Source organism: Spermophilus citellus, assembly GCF_964194105.1.
Source record: "Spermophilus citellus genome assembly, chromosome: 8".
Classification (NCBI taxonomy): Eukaryota; Metazoa; Chordata; class Mammalia; order Rodentia; family Sciuridae; genus Spermophilus; species Spermophilus citellus.
Window position 1 is genome coordinate 86675598 of NC_138189.1, and position 17355 is coordinate 86692952.

Sequence of the window (17355 nt, forward strand, 5' to 3'; positions counted from 1 at the left end):
TTGATGTAGCCCTAAGCAGAGACTGGCGCCAATCACTTTCATGGAAAGGGGTTGCCAAGCTTCCAATAACTACGAGTTTCCTGAAATCTCAGCACACATTTTTTCACCCAATCTTGATGACACTTTCAGGTAATGATCAGTACCCCAATCCCACTTGTCTCACCAAATTTCATTCTTCTAGGTTAAACCGTTCGTTGGCAGTAAGAGTTTTAATTTTTAGGTTTCACTCTGTTTTCTCCTATATGGATACATGTAGTTGGAACTCTAAATCAAACACGGTTTGTGATAGCTCTTTCAAACTTGACACAATAAAGTAGTTCCAAGTTCTATCTCTATGGATTGTTTCGTATTTATGTAGCCCTAAGCAGAGACTGGCGCAAATCACTTTCATGGAAAGGGGTTGCCAAGCTTCCCAAAAACTACGAGTTTCCTGAAATCTCAGCACACATTTTTTCAACCAATCTTGATGACACTTTCCGGTAATGATCAGTACCCCAATCACAGTTGGGTCACGAAATTTCGTTCTTCTAGGTTAAACCGTTCGTTGGCATTAACAGTTTTAATTTTTAGGTTTCACTCTGTTTTCTCCTATATGGATACATGTATTTGGAACTCTAAATCAACACGGTTTGTGCTAGCTCTTTGAAACTTGACACAAGAAAGTAGTTCCAAGTTCTATCTCTATGGTTTGTTTCCTATTGATGTAGCCCTAAGCAGAGACTGGCGCAAATCACTTTCATGGAAAGGGGTTGCCAAGCTTCCAAAAAACTACGAGTTTCCTGAAATCTCAGCACACATTTTTTCAACCAATCTTGATGACACTTTCCGGTAATGATCAGTACCCCAATCCCACTTGGCTAACCAAATTTCGTTCTTCTAGGTTAAACCGTTCATTGGCAGTAACAGTTTTAATTTTTAGGTTTCACTCTGTTTTCTCCTATATGTATACATGTAGTTGGAACTCTAAATCATAGACGGTTTGTGCTAGCTCTTTGAAACTTGACACAGTAAAGTAGTTCCAAGTTCTATCTTTGTGGTTTCTTTCCTATTGATGTAGCCCTAAGCAGAGACTGGCGCCAATCACTTTCATGGAAAGGGGTTGCCAAGCTTCCAATAACTACGAGTTTCCTGAAATATCAGCACACATTTTTTCACCCAATCTTGATGACACTTTCAGGTAATGATCAGTACCCCAATCCCACTTGTCTCACCAAATTTCATTCTTCTAGGTTAAACCGTTCGTTGGCAGTAAGAGTTTTAATTTTTAGGTTTCACTCTGTTTTCTCCTATATGGATACATGTAGTTGGAACTCTAAATCAAACACGGTTTGTGCTAGCTCTTTGAAACTTGACACAATAAAGTAGTTCCAAGTTCTATCTCTATGGTTTGTTTCGTATTTATGTAGCCCTAAGCAGAGACTGGCGCAAATCACTTTCATGGAAAGGGGTTGCCAAGCTTCCAAAAAACTACGAGTTTCCTGAAATCTCAGCACACATTTTTTCAACCAAACTTGATGACACTTTCCGGTAATGATCAGTACCCCAATCCCAGTTGGGTCACGAAATTTAGTTCTTCTAGGTTAAACCGTTCATTGGCAGTAACAGTTTTAATTTTTAGGTTTCACTCTGTTTTCCTCTATATGGATACATGTAGTTGGAACTCTAAATCAAAGACGGTTTGTGCTAGCTCTTTGAAACTTGACACAAGAAAGTAGTTCCAAGTTCTATCTCTATGGTTTGTTTCCTATTGATGTAGCCCTAAGCAGAGACTGGCGCAAATCACTTTCATGGAAAGGGGTTGCCAAGCTTCCAAAAAACTACGAGTTTCCTGAAATCTCAGCACACATTTTTTCAACCAATCTTGATGACACTTTCCGGTAATGATCAGTACCCCAATCCCACTTGGCTCACCAAATTTCGTTCTTCTAGGTTAAACCGTTCATTGGCAGTAACAGTTTTAATTTTTAGGTTTCACTCTGTTTTCTCCTATATGTATACATGTAGTTGGAACTCTAAATCATAGACGGTTTGTGCTAGCTCTTTGAAACTTGACACAATAAATTAGTTCCACGTTCTATCTCTATGGTTTTTTTCCTATTGATGTAGCCCTAAGCAGAGACTGGCACAAATCACTTTCATGGAAAGGGGTTGCCAAGCTTCCAAAAAACTACGAGTTTCCTGAAATCTCAGCACACTTTTTTTCACCCAATCTTGATGACACTTTCAAGTAATGATCAATACCCCAATCCCACATGGCTCACCAAATTTCGTTCTTCTAGGTTAAACCGTTCGTTGGCATTAACAGTTTTAATTTTTAGGTTTCACTCTGTTTTCTCCTATATGGATACATGTATTTGGAACTCTAAATCAAACAAGGTTTGTGCTAGCTCTTTGAAACTTGACACAATAAAGTAGTTCCAAGTTCTCTCTCCATGGTTTGTTTCCTATTGATGTAGCCCTAAGCAGAGACTGGCGCAAATCACTTTAAAGGAAAGGGGTTGCCAAGCTTCCAAAAAACTACGAGTTTCCTGAAATCTCAGCACACATTTTTTCAACCAATCTTGATGACACTTTCCGGTAATGATCAGTACCCCAATCCCAGTTGGGTCACGAAATTTCGTTCTTCTAGGTTAAACCGTTCGTTGGCATTAACAGTTTTAATTTTTAGGTTTCACTCTGTTTTCTCCTATATGGATACATGTATTTGGAACTCTAAATCAAACACGGTTTGTGCTAGCTCTTTGAAACTTGACACAAGAAAGTAGTTCCAAGTTCTATCTCTATGGTTTGTTTCCTATTGATGTAGCCCTAAGCAGAGACTGGCGCAAATCACTTTCATGGAAAGGGGTTGCCAAGCTTCCAAAAAACTACGAGTTTCCTGAAATCTCAGCACACATTTTTTCAACCAATCTTGATGACACTTTCCGGTAATGATCAGTACCCCAATCCCACTTGGCTCACCAAATTTCGTTCTTCTAGGTTAAACCGTTCATTGGCAGTAACAGTTTTAATTTTTAGGTTTCACTCTGTTTTCTCCTATATGTATACATGTAGTTGGAACTCTAAATCATAGACGGTTTGTGCTAGCTCTTTGAAACTTGACACAATAAATTAGTTCCAAGATCTATCTCTATGGTTTTTTTCCTATTGATGTAGCCCTAAGCAGAGACTGGCACAAATCACTTTCATGGAAAGGTTTTGCCAAGCTTCCAAAAAACTACGAGTTTCCTGAAATCTCAGCACACTTTTTTTCACCCAATCTTGATGACACTTTCAAGTAATGATCAATACCCCAATCCCACATGGCTCACCAAATTTCGTTCTTCTAGGTTAAACCGTTCGTTGGCATTAACAGTTTTAATTTTTAGGTTTCACTCTGTTTTCTCCTATATGGATACATGTATTTGGAACTCTAAATCAAACAAGGTTTGTGCTAGCTCTTTGAAACTTGACACAATAAAGTAGTTCCAAGTTCTCTCTCCATGGTTTGTTTCCTATTGATGTAGCCCTAAGCAGAGACTGGCGCAAATCACTTTAAAGGAAAGGGGTTGCCAAGCTTCGAAAAAACTACGAGTTTCCTGAAATCTCAGCACACATTTTTTCAACCAATCTTGATGACACTTTCCGGTAATGATCAGTACCCCAATCCCACTTGGCTCACCAAATTTCGTTCTTCTATGTTAAACCGTTCATTGGCAGTAACAGTTTTAATTTTTAGGTTTCACTCTGTTTTCTCCTATATGTATACATGTAGTTGGAACTCTAAATCATAGAAGGTTTGTGCTAGCTCTTTGAAACTTGACACAATAAATTAGTTCCAAGTTCTATCTCTATGTTTTTTTTTTTCCTATTGATGTAGCCCTAAGCAGAGACTGGCGCCAATCACTTTCATGGAAAGGGGTTGCCAAGCTTCCAATAACTACGAGTTTCCTGAAATCTCAGCACACATTTTTTCACCCAATCTTGATGACACTTTCAGGTAATGATCAGTACCCCAATCCCACTTGTCTCACCAAATTTCATTCTTCTAGGTTAAACCGTTCGTTGGCAGTAAGAGTTTTAATTTTTAGGTTTCACTCTGTTTTCTCCTATATGGATACATGTAGTTGGAACTCTAAATCAAACACGGTTTGTGATAGCTCTTTGAAACTTGACACAATAAAGTAGTTCCAAGTTCTATCTCTATGGATTGTTTCGTATTTATGTAGCCCTAAGCAGAGACTGGCGCAAATCACTTTCATGGAAAGGGGTTGCCAAGCTTCCAAAAAACTACGAGTTTCCTGAAATCTCAGCACACATTTTTTCAACCAATCTTGATGACACTTTCCGGTAATGATCAGTACCCCAATTCCAGTTGGGTCACGAAATTTAGTTCTTCTAGGTTAAACCGTTCGTTGGCATTAACAGTTTTAATTTTTAGGTTTCACTCTGTTTTCTCCTATATGGATACATGTATTTGGAACTCTAAATCAAACACGGTTTGTGCTAGCTCTTTGAAACTTGACACAAGAAAGTAGTTCCAAGTTCTATCTCTATGGTTTGTTTCCTATTGATGTAGCCCTAAGCAGAGACTGGCGCAAATCACTTTCATGGAAAGGGGTTGCCAAGCTTCCCAAAAACTACGAGTTTCCTGAAATCTCAGCACACATTTTTTCAACCAATCTTGATGACACTTTCCGGTAATGATCAGTACCCCAATCCCACTTGGCTCACCAAATTTCGTTCTTCTAGGTTAAACCGTTCATTGGCAGTAACAGTTTTAATTTTTAGGTTTCACTCTGTTTTCTCCTATATGGATACATGTAGTTGGAACTCTAAATCATAGACGGTTTGTGCTAGCTCTTTGAAACTTGACACAGTAAAGTAGTTCCAAGTTCTATCTTTGTGGTTTCTTTCCTATTGATGTAGCCCTAAGCAGAGACTGGCGCCAATCACTTTCATGGAAAGGGGTTGCCAAGCTTCCAATAACTACGAGGTTCCTGGAATCTCAGCACACATTTTTTCACCCAATCTTGATGACACTTTCAGGTAATGATCAGTACCCCAATCCCACTTGTCTCACCAAATTTCATTCTTCTAGGTTAAACCGTTCATTGGCAGTAAGAGTTTTAATTTTTAGGTTTCACTCTGTTTTCTCCTATATGGATACATGTATTTGGAACTCTAAATCAAACACGGTTTGTGCTAGCTCTTTGAAACTTGACACAAGAAAGTAGTTCCAAGTTCTATCTCTATGGTTTGTTTCCTATTGATGTAGCCCTAAGCAGAGACTGGCACAAATCACTTTCATGGAAAGGGGTTGCCAAGCTTCCAAAAAACTACGAGTTTCCTGAAATCTCAGCACACATTTTTTCAACCAATCTTGATGACACTTTCCGGTAATGATCAGTACCCCAATCCCACTTGGCTCACCAAATTTCGTTCTTCTAGGTTAAACCGTTCATTGGCAGTAACAGTTTTAATTTTTAGGTTTCACTCTGTTTTCTCCTATATGTATACATGTAGTTGAAACTCTAAATCATAGACGGTTTGTGCTAGCTCTTTGAAACTTGACACAATAAATTAGTTCCAAGATCTATCTCTATGGTTTTTTTCCTATTGATGTAGCCCTAAGCAGAGACTGGCACAAATCACTTTCATGGAAAGGGGTTGCCAAGCTTCCAAAAAACTACGAGTTTCCTGAAATCTCAGCACACTTTTTTTCACCCAATCTTGATGACACTTTCAAGTAATGATCAATACCCCAATCCCACATGGCTCACCAAATTTCGTTCTTCTAGGTTAAACCGTTCGTTGGCATTAACAGTTTTAATTTTTAGGTTTCACTCTGTTTTCTCCTATATGGATAGATGTATTTGGAACTCTAAATCAAACACGGTTTGTGCTAGCTCTTTGAAACTTGACACAATAAAGTAGTTCCAAGGTCTCTCTCTATGGTTTGTTTCCTATTGATGTAGCCCTAAGCAGAGACTGGCGCAAATCACTTTAAAGGAAAGGGGTTGCCAAGCTTCCAAAAAACTACGAGTTTCCTGAAATCTCAGCACACATTTTTTCAACCAATCTTGATGACACTTTCCGGTAATGATCAGTACCCCAATCCCACTTGGCTCACCAAATTTCATTCTTCTAGGTTAAACCGTTCGTTGGCAGTAACAGTTTTAATTTTTAGGTTTCACTCTGTTTTCTCCTATATGTATACATGTAGTTGGAACTCTAAATCATAGACGGTTTGTGCTAGCTCTTTGAAACTTGACACAATAAATTAGTTCCAAGTTCTATCTCTATGTTTTTTTTCCTATTGATGTAGCCCTAAGCAGAGACTGGCGCCAATCACTTTCATGGAAAGGGGTTGCCAAGCTTCCAATAACTACGAGTTTCCTGAAATCTCAGCACATATTTTTTCACCCAATCTTGATGACACTTTCAGGTAATGATCAGTACCCCAATCCCACTTGTCTCACCAAATTTCATTCTTCTAGGTTAAACCGTTCATTGGCAGTAAGAGTTTTAATTTTTAGGTTTCACTCTGTTTTCTCCTATATGGATACATGTAGTTGGAACTCTAAATCAAACACGGTTTGTGCTAGCTCTTTGAAACTTGACACAAGAAAGTAGTTCCAAGTTCTATCTCTATGGTTTGTTTCCTATTGATGTAGCCCTAAGCAGAGACTGGCGCAAATCACTTTCATGGAAAGGGGTTGCCAAGCTTCCAAAAAACTACGAGTTTCCTGAAATCTCAGCACACATTTTTTCAACCAATCTTGATGACACTTTCCGGTAATGATCAGTACCCCAATCCCACTTGGCTCACCAAATTTCGTTCTTCTAGGTTAAACCGTTCATTGGCAGTAACAGTTTTAATTTTTAGGTTTCACTCTGTTTTCTCCTATATGTATACATGTAGTTGGAACTCTAAATCATAGACGGTTTGTGCTAGCTCTTTGAAACTTGACACAATAAATTAGTTCCAAGATCTATCTCTATGGTTTTTTCCTATTGATGTAGCCCTAAGCAGAGACTGGCACAAATCACTTTCATGGAAAGGGGTTGCCAAGCTTCCAAAAAACTACGAGTTTCCTGAAATCTCAGCACACTTTTTTTCACCCAATCTTGATGACACTTTCAAGTAATGATCAATACCCCAATCCCACATGGCTCACCAAATTTCGTTCTTCTAGGTTAAACCGTTCGTTGGCATTAACAGTTTTAATTTTTAGGTTTCACTCTGTTTTCTCCTATATGGATAGATGTATTTGGAACTCTAAATCAAACACGGTTTGTGCTAGCTCTTTGAAACTTGACACAATAAAGTAGTTTCAAGGTCTCTCTCTATGGTTTGTTTCCTATTGATGTAGCCCTAAGCAGAGACTGGCGCAAATCACTTTAAAGGAAAGGGGTTGCCAAGCTTCCAAAAAACTACGAGTTTCCTGAAATCTCAGCACACATTTTTTCAACCAATCTTGATGACACTTTCCGGTAATGATCAGTACCCCAATCCCACTTGGCTCACCAAATTTCATTCTTCTAGGTTAAACCGTTCGTTGGCAGTAACAGTTTTAATTTTTAGGTTTCACTCTGTTTTCTCCTATATGTATACATGTAGTTGGAACTCTAAATCATAGACGGTTTGTGCTAGCTCTTTGAAACTTGACACAATAAATTAGTTCCAAGTTCTATCTCTATGTTTTTTTTCCTATTGATGTAGCCCTAAGCAGAGACTGGCGCCAATCACTTTCATGGAAAGGGGTTGCCAAGCTTCCAATAACTACGAGTTTCCTGAAATCTCAGCACACATTTTTTTACCCAATCTTGATGACACTTTCAGGTAATGATCAGTACCCCAATCCCACTTGTCTCACCAAATTTCATTCTTCTAGGTTAAACCGTTCGTTGGCAGTAAGAGTTTTAATTTTTAGGTTTCACTCTGTTTTCTCCTATATGGATACATGTAGTTGGAACTCTAAATCAAACACGGTTTGTGATAGCTCTTTGAAACTTGACACAATAAAGTAGTTCCAAGTTCTATCTCTATGGATTGTTTCGTATTTATGTAGCCCTAAGCAGAGACTGGCGCAAACCACTTTCATGGAAAGGGGTTGCCAAGCTTCCAAAAAACTACGAGTTTCCTGAAATCTCAGCACACATTTTTTCAACCAATCTTGATGACACTTTCCGGTAATGATCAGTACCCCAATCCCAGTTGGGTCACGAAATTTCGTTCTTCTAGGTTAAACCGTTCGTTGGCATTAACAGTTTTAATTTTTAGGTTTCACTCTGTTTTCTCCTATATGGATACATGTATTTGGAACTCTAAATCAAACACGGTTTGTGCTAGCTCTTTGAAACTTGACACAACAAAGTAGTTCCAAGTTCTATCTCTATGGTTTGTTTCCTATTGATGTAGCCCTAAGCAGAGACTGGCGCAAATCACTTTCATGGAAAGGGGTTGCCAAGCTTCCAAAAAACTACGAGTTTCCTGAAATCTCAGCACACATTTTTTCAACCAATCTTGATGACACTTTCCGGTAATGATCAGTACCCCAATCCCACTTGGCTCACCAAATTTCGTTCTTCTAGGTTAAACCGTTCATTGGCAGTAACAGTTTTAATTTTTAGGTTTCACTCTGTTTTCTCCTATATGTATACATGTAGTTGGAACTCTAAATCATAGAGAGTTTGTGCTAGCTCTTTGAAACTTGACACAATAAATTAGTTCCAAGTTCTATCTCTATTTTTTTTTTCCTATTGATGTAGCCCTAAGCAGAGACTGGCGCCAATCACTTTCATGGAAAGGGGTTGCCAAGCTTCCAATAACTACGAGTTTCCTGAAATCTCAGCACACATTTTTTCACCCAATCTTGAAGACACTTTCAGGTAATGATCAGTACCCCAATCCCACTTGTCTCACCAAATTTCATTCTTCTAGGTTAAACCGTTCGTTGGCAGTAAGAGTTTTAATTTTTAGGTTTCACTCTGATTTCTCCTATATGGATACATGTATTTGGAACTCTAAATCAAACACGGTTTGTGCTAGCTCTTTGAAACTTGACACAATAAAGTAGTTCCAAGTTCTATCTCTATGGTTTGTTTCGTATTTATGTAGCCCTAAGCAGAGACTGGCGCAAATCACTTTCATGGAAAGGGGTTGCCAAGCTTCCAAAAAACTACGAGTTTCCTGAAATCTCAGCACACTTTTCTTCACCCAATCTTGATGACACTTTCAAGTAATGATCAGTACCCCGATCCCACTTGGCTCACCAAATTTCGTTCTTCTAGATTAAACCGTTCATTGGCAGTAACAGTTTTAATTTTTAGGTTTCACTCTGTTTTCTCCTATATGGATACATGTATTTGGAACTCTAAATCAAACACGGTTTGTGCTAGCTCTTTGAAACTTGACACAATAAAGTAGTTCCAAGTTCTCTCTCTATGGTTTGTTTCCTATTGATGTAGCCCTAAGCAGAGACTGGCGCAAATCACTTTAAAGGAAAGGGGTTGCCAAGCTTCCAAAAAACTACGAGTTTCCTGAAATCTCAGCACACATTTTTTCAACCAATCTTGATGACACTTTCCGGTAATGATCAGTACCCCAATCCCACTTGGCTCACCAAATTTCGTTCTTCTAGGTTAAACCGTTCATTGGCAGTAACAGTTTTAATTTTTAGGTTTCACTCTGTTTTCCTCTATATGGATACATGTAGTTGGAATTCTAAATCAAAGACGGTTTGTGCTAGCTCTTTGAAACTTGACACAGTAAAGTAGTTCCAAGTTCTATCTTTGTGGTTTCTTTCCTATTGATGTAGCCCTAAGCAGAGACTGGCGCCAATCACTTTCATGGAAAGGGGTTGCCAAGCTTCCAATAACTACGAGTTTCCTGAAATCTCAGCACACATTTTTTCACCCAATCTTGATGACACTTTCAGGTAATGATCAGTACCCCAATCCCACTTGGCTCACCAAATTTCATTCTTCTAGGTTAAACCGTTCGTTGGCAGTAAGAGTTTTAATTTTTAGGTTTCAATCTGTTTTCTCCTATATGGATACATGCAGTTGGAACTCTAAATCAAACACGGTTTGTGATAGCTCTTTGAAACTTGACACAATAAAGTAGTTCCACTTTCTATCTCTATGGTTTGTTTCGTATTTATGTAGCCCTAAGCAGAGACTGGCGCAAATCACTTTCATGGAAAGGGGTTGCCAAGCTTCCAAAAAACTACGAGTTTCCTGAAATCTCAGCACACATTTTTTCAACCAATCTTGATGACACTTTCCGGTAATGATCAGTACCCCAATCCCAGTTGGGTCACGAAATTTCGTTCTTCTAGGTTAAACCGTTCATTGGCAGTAACAGTTTTAATTTTTAGGTTTCACTCTGTTTTCCTCTATATGGATACATGTAGTTGGAACTCTAAATCAAACACGGTTTGTGCTAGCTCTTTGAAACTTGACACAAGAAAGTAGTTCCAAGTTCTATCTCTATGGTTTGTTTCCTATTGATGTAGCCCTAAGCAGAGACTGGCGAAAATCACTTTCAAGGAAAGGGGTTGCCAAGCTTCCAAAAAACTACGAGTTTCTTGAAATCTCAGCACACATTTTTTCAACCAATCTTGATGACACTTTCCGGTAATGATCAGTACCCCAATCCCACTTGGCTCACCAAATTTCGTTCTTCTAGGTTAAACCGTTCATTGGCAGTAACAGTTTTAATTTTTAGGTTTCACTCTGTTTTCTCCTATATGTATACATGTAGTTGGAACTCTAATATCATAGACGGTTTGTGCTAGCTCTTTGAAACTTGACACAATAAATTAGTTCCAAGTTCTCTCTCTATGTTTTTTTTTCCTATTGATGTAGCCCTAACAGAGACTGGCGCCAATCACTTTCATGGAAAGGGGTTGCCAAGCTTCCAATAACTACGAGTTTCCTGAAATCTCAACACACATTTTTTCACCCAATCTTGATGACACTTTCAGGTAATGATCAGTACCCCAATCCCACTTGTCTCACCAAATTTCATTCTTCTAGGTTAAACCGTTCGTTGGCAGTAAGAGTTTTAATTTTTAGGTTTCACTCTGTTTTCTCCTATATGGATACATGTAGTTGGAACTCTAAATCAAACACGGTTTGTGATAGCTCTTTGAAACTTGACACAATAAAGTAGGTCCAAGTTCTATCTCTATGGATTGTTTCGTATTTATGTAGCCCTAAGCAGAGACTGGCGCAAATCACTTTCATGGAAAGGGGTTGCCAAGCTTCCAAAAAACTACGAGTTTCCTGAAATCTCAGCACACATTTTTTCAACCAATCTTGATGACACTTTCCGGTAATGATCAGTACCCCAATCCAACTTGGCTCACCAAATTTCGTTCTTCTAGGTTAAACCGTTCATTGGCAGTAACAGTTTTAATTTTTAGGTTTCACTCTGTTTTCTCCTATATGGATATATGTAGTTGGAACTCTAAATCATAGACGGTTTGTGCTAGCTCTTTGAAACTTGACACAATAAATTAGTTCCAAGTTCTATCTCTATGTTTTTTTTTTTTCCTATTGATGTAGCCCTAAGCAGAGACTGGCGCCAATCACTTTCATGGAAAGGGGTTGCCAAGCTTCCAATAACTACGAGTTTCCTGAAATCTCAGCACACATTTTTTCAACCAATCTTGATGACACTTTCCGGTAATGATCAGTACCCCAATCCCACTTGGCTCACCAAATTTCGTTCTTCTAGGTTAAACCGTTCGTTGGCATTAACAGTTTTAATTTTTAGGTTTCACTCTGTTTTCTCCTATATGGATACATGTATTTGGAACTCTAAATCAAACACGGTTTGTGCTAGCTCTTTGAAACTTGACACAATAAAGTAGTTCCAAGTTCTCTCTCTATGGTTTGTTTCCTATTGATGTAGCCCTAAGCAGAGACTGGCGCAAATCACTTTAAAGGAAAGGGGTTGCCAAGCTTCCAAAAAACTACGAGTTTCCTGAAATCTCAGCACACATTTTTTCAACCAATCTTGATGACACTTTCCGGTAATGATCAGTACCCCAATCCCACTTGGCTCACCAAATTTCGTTCTTCTAGGTTAAACCGTTCATTGGCAGTAACAGTTTTAATTTTTAGGTTTCACTCTGTTTTCCTCTATATGGATACATGTAGTTGGAATTCTAAATCAAAGACGGTTTGTGCTAGCTCTTTGAAACTTGACACAGTAAAGTAGTTCCAAGTTCTATCTTTGTGGTTTCTTTCCTATTGATGTAGCCCTAAGCAGAGACTGGCGCCAATCACTTTCATGGAAAGGGGTTGCCAAGCTTCCAATAACTACGAGTTTCCTGAAATCTCAGCACACATTTTTTCACCCAATCTTGATGACACTTTCAGGTAATGATCAGTACCCCAATCCCACTTGGCTCACCAAATTTCATTCTTCTAGGTTAAACCGTTCGTTGGCAGTAAGAGTTTTAATTTTTAGGTTTCACTCTGTTTTCTCTTATATGGATACATGTAGTTGGAACTCTAAATCAAACACGGTTTGTGATAGCTCTTTGAAACTTGACACAATAAAGTAGTTCCAAGTTCTATCACTATGGTTTGTTTCGTATTTTTGTAGCCCTAGGCAGAGACTGGCGCAAATCACTTTCATGGAAAGGGGTTGCCAAGCTTCCAAAAAACTACGAGTTTCCTGAAATCTCAGCACACATTTTTTCAACCAATCTTGATGACACTTTCCGGTAATGATCAGTACCCCAATCCCAGTTGGGTCACGAAATTTCGTTCTTCTAGGTTAAACCGTTCATTGGCAGTAACAGTTTTAATTTTTAGGTTTCACTCTGTTTTCCTCTATATGGATACATGTAGTTGGAACTCTAAATCAAACACGGTTTGTGCTAGCTCTTTGAAACTTGACACAAGAAAGAAGTTCCAAGTTCTATCTCTATGTTTTTTTTTTTCCTATTGATGTAGCCCTAAGCAGAGACTGGCGCCAATCACTTTCATGGAAAGGGGTTGCCAAGCTTCCAAAAAACTACGAGTTTCCTGAAATCTCAGCACACATTTTTTCAACCAATCTTGATGACACTTTCCGGTAATGATCAGTACCCCAATCCCATTTGGCTCACCAAATTTCGTTCTTCTAGGTTAAACCGTTCATTGGCAGTAACAGTTTTAATTTTTAGGTTTCACTATGTTTTCTCCTATATGTATACATGTAGTTGGAACTCTAAATCATAGACGGTTTGTGCTAGCTCTTTGAAACTTGACACAATAAATTAGTTCCAAGTTCTATCTCTATGTTTTTTTTTCCTATTGATGTAGCCCTAAGCAGAGACTGGCGCCAATCACTTTCATGGAAAGGGGTTGCCAAGCTTCCAATAACTACGAGTTTCCTGAAATCTCAGCACACATTTTTTCACCCAATCTTGATGACACTTTCAGGTAATGATCAGTACCCCGATCCCACTTGTCTCACCAAATTTCATTCTTCTAGGTTAAACCGTTCGTTGGCTGTAAGAGTTTTAATTTTTAGGTTTCACTCTGTTTTCTCCTATATGGATACATGTAGTTGGAACTCTAAATCAAACACGGTTTGTGCTAGCTCTTTGAAACTTGACACAATAAAGTAGTTCCAAGTTCTATCTCTATGGTTTGGTTCGTATTTATGTAGCCCTAAAGAGACTGGCGCAAATCACTTTCATGGAAAGGGGTTGCCAAGCTTCCAAAAAACTACGAGTTTCCTGAAATCTCAGCACACATTTTTTCAACCAATCTTGATGACACTTTCCGGTAATGATCAGTACCCCAATCCCAGTTGGGTCACGAAATTTAGTTCTTCTAGGTTAAACCGTTCATTGGCAGTAACAGTTTTAATTTTTAGGTTTCACTCTGTTTTCCTCTATATGGATACATGTAGTTGGAACTCTAAATCAAAGACGGTTTGTGCTAGCTCTTTGAAACTTGACACAGTAAAGTAGTTCCAAGTTCTATCTCTATGGTATGTTTCCTATTGATGTAGCCCTAAGCAGAGACTGGTGCCAATCACTTTCATGGAAAGGGGTTGCCAAGCTTCCAATAACTACGAGTTTCCTGAAATCTCAGCACACTTTTTTTCACCCAATCTTGATGACACTTTCAAGTAATGATCAGTACCCCGATCCCACTTGGCTCACCAAATTTCGTTCTTCTAGATTAAACCGTTCATTCGCAGTAACAGTTTTAATTTTTAGGTTTCACTCTGTTTTCTCCTATATGGATACATGTAGTTGGAACTCTAAATCAAACACGGTTTGTGCTAGCTCTTTGAAACTTGACACAATAAAGTAGTGCCAAGTTCTATCTCTATGCTTTCTTTCCTATTGATATAGCCCTAAGCAGAGACTGGCGCAAATCACTTTCATGGAAAGGGGTTGCCAAGCTTCCAAAAAACTACGAGTTTCCTGAAATCTCAGCACACATTTTTTCAACCAATCTTGATGACACTTTCCAGTAATGATAAGTACACCAATCCCACTTGGCTCACCAAATTTCATTCTTCTAGGTTAAACCGTTCATTGGCAGTAACAGTTTAAATTTTTAGGTTTCACTCTGTTTTCTCCTATATGTATACATGTAGTTGGAACTCAAATTCATAGACGGTTTGTGCTAGCTCTTTGAAACTTGACACAATAAATTAGTTCCAAGTTCTATCTCTATGGTTTTTCTCCTATTGATGTAGCCCTAAGCAGAGACTGGCGCAAATCACTTTCATGGAAAGAAGTTGCCAAGCTTCCAATAACTACGAGTTTCCTGAAATCTCAGCACACATTTTTTCAACCAATCTTGATGACACTTTCCGGTAATGATCAGTACCCCAATCCCACTTGGCTCACGAAATTTCGTTCTTCTAGGTTAAACCGTTCGTTGGCATTAACAGTTTTAATTTTTAGGTTTCACTCTGTTTTCTCCTATATGGATACATGTATTTGGAACTCTAAATCAAACAAGGTTTGTGCTAGCTCTTTGAAACTTGACACAATAAAGTAGTTCCAAGTTCTAACTCTATGGTTTGTTTCCTATTGATGTAGCCCTAAGCAGAGACTGGCGCAAATCACTTTCAAGGAAAGGGGTTGCCAAGCTTATAAAAAACTACGAGTTTCCTGAAATCTCAGCACATATTTTTTCAACCAATCTTGATGACACTTTGCGGTAATGATCAGTACCCCAATCCCACTTGGCTCACCAAATTTCGTTCTTCTAGGTTAAACCGTTCATTGGCAGTAACAGTTTTAATTTTTAGGTTTCACTCTGTTTTCCTCTATATGGATACATGTAGTTGGAATTCTAAATCAAAGACGGTTTGTGCTAGCTCTTTGAAACTTGACACAATAAAGTATTCCAAGTTCTATCTCTGTGGTTTCTTTCCTATTGATGTAGCCCTAAGCAGAGACTGGCGCAAATCACTTTCATGGAAAGGGGTTGCCAAGCTTCCAATAACTACGAGTTTCCTGAAATCTCAGCACACATTTTTTCACCCAATCTTGATGACACTTTCAGGTAATGATCAGTACCCCGATCCCACTTGTCTCACCAAATTTCATTCTTCTAGGTTAAACCGTTCGTTGGCAGTAAGAGTTTTAATTTTTAGGTTTCACTCTGTTTTCTCCTATATGGATACATGTAGTTGGAACTCTAAATCAAACACGGTTTGTGCTAGCTCTTTGAAACTTGACACAATAAAGTAGTTCCAAGTTCTATCTCTATGGTTTGTTTCATATTTATGTAGCCCTAAGCAGAGACTGGCGCAAATCACTTTCAGGGAAAGGGGTTGCCAAGCTTCCAAAAAACTACGAGTTTCCTGAAATCTCAGCACACATTTTTTCAACCAATCTTGATGACACTTTCCGGTAATGATCAGTACCCCAATCCCAGTTGGGTCACGAAATTTAGTTCTTCTAGGTTAAACCGTTCATTGGCAGTAACAGTTTTAATTTTTAGGTTTCACTCTGTTTTCCTCTATATGGATACATGTAGTTGGAACTCTAAATCAAAGACGGTTTGTGCTAGCTCTTTGAAACTTGACACAGTAAAGTAGTTCCAAGTTCTATCTCTATGGTATGTTTCCTATTGATGTAGCCCTAAGCAGAGACTGGTGCCAATCACTTTCATGGAAAGGGGTTGCCAAGCTTCCAATAACTACGAGTTTCCTGAAATCTCAGCACACTTTTTTTCACCCAATATTGATGACACTTTCAAGTAATGATCACTACCCCGATCCCACTTGGCTCACCAAATTTCGTTCTTCTAGATTAAACCGTTCATTGGCAGTAACAGTTTTAATTTTTAGGTTTCACTCTGTTTTCTCCTATATGGATACATGTAGTTGGAACTCTAAATCAAACACGGTTTGTGCTAGCTCTTTGAAACTTGACACAATAAAGTAGTGCCAAGTTCTATCCCTATGCTTTCTTTCCTATTGATATAGCCCTAAGCAGAGACTGGCGCAAATCACTTTCATGGAAAGGGGTTGCCAAGCTTCCAAAAAACTACGAGTTTCCTGAAATCTCAGCACACATTTTTTCAACCAATCTTGATGACACTTTCCAGTAATGATCAGTACACCAATCCCACTTGGCTCACCAAATTTCGTTCTTCTAGGTTAAACCGTTCATTGGCAGTAACAGTTTAAATTTTTAGGTTTCACTCTGTTTTCTCCTATATGTATACATGTAGTTGGAACTCAAAATCATAGACGGTTTGTGCTAGCTCTTTGAAACTTGACACAATAAAGTAGTTCCAAGTTCTATCTCTATTGTTTGTTTCCTATTGATGTAGCCCTCAGCAGAGACTGGCGCAAATCACTTTCAAGGAAAGGTGTTGCCAAGCTTCCAAAAAACTACGAGTTTCCTGAAATCTCAGCACATATTTTTTCAACCAATCTTGATGACACTTTCAGGTAATGATCAGTACTCCAATCCCACTTGGCTCACCAAATTTTTTTCTTCTAGGTTAAACCGTTCATTGGCAGTAACAGTTTTAATTTTTAGGTTTCACTCTGTTTTCCTCTATATGGATACATGTAGTTGGAATTCTAAATCAAAGACGGTTTGTGCTAGCTCTTTGAATCTTGACACAATAAAGTAGTTCCAAGTTCTATCTCTGTGGTTTCTTTCCTATTGATGTAGCCCTAAGCAGAGACTGGCGCAAATCACTTTCATGGAAAGGGGTTGCCAAGCTTCCAATAACTACGAATTTCCTGAAATCTCAGCACACATTTTTTCACCCAATCTTGATGACACTTTCAGGTAATGATCAGTACCCCAATCCCACTTGGCTCATCAAATTTCATTCTTCTAGGTTAAACCGTTCATTGGCAGTAAGAGTTTAAAT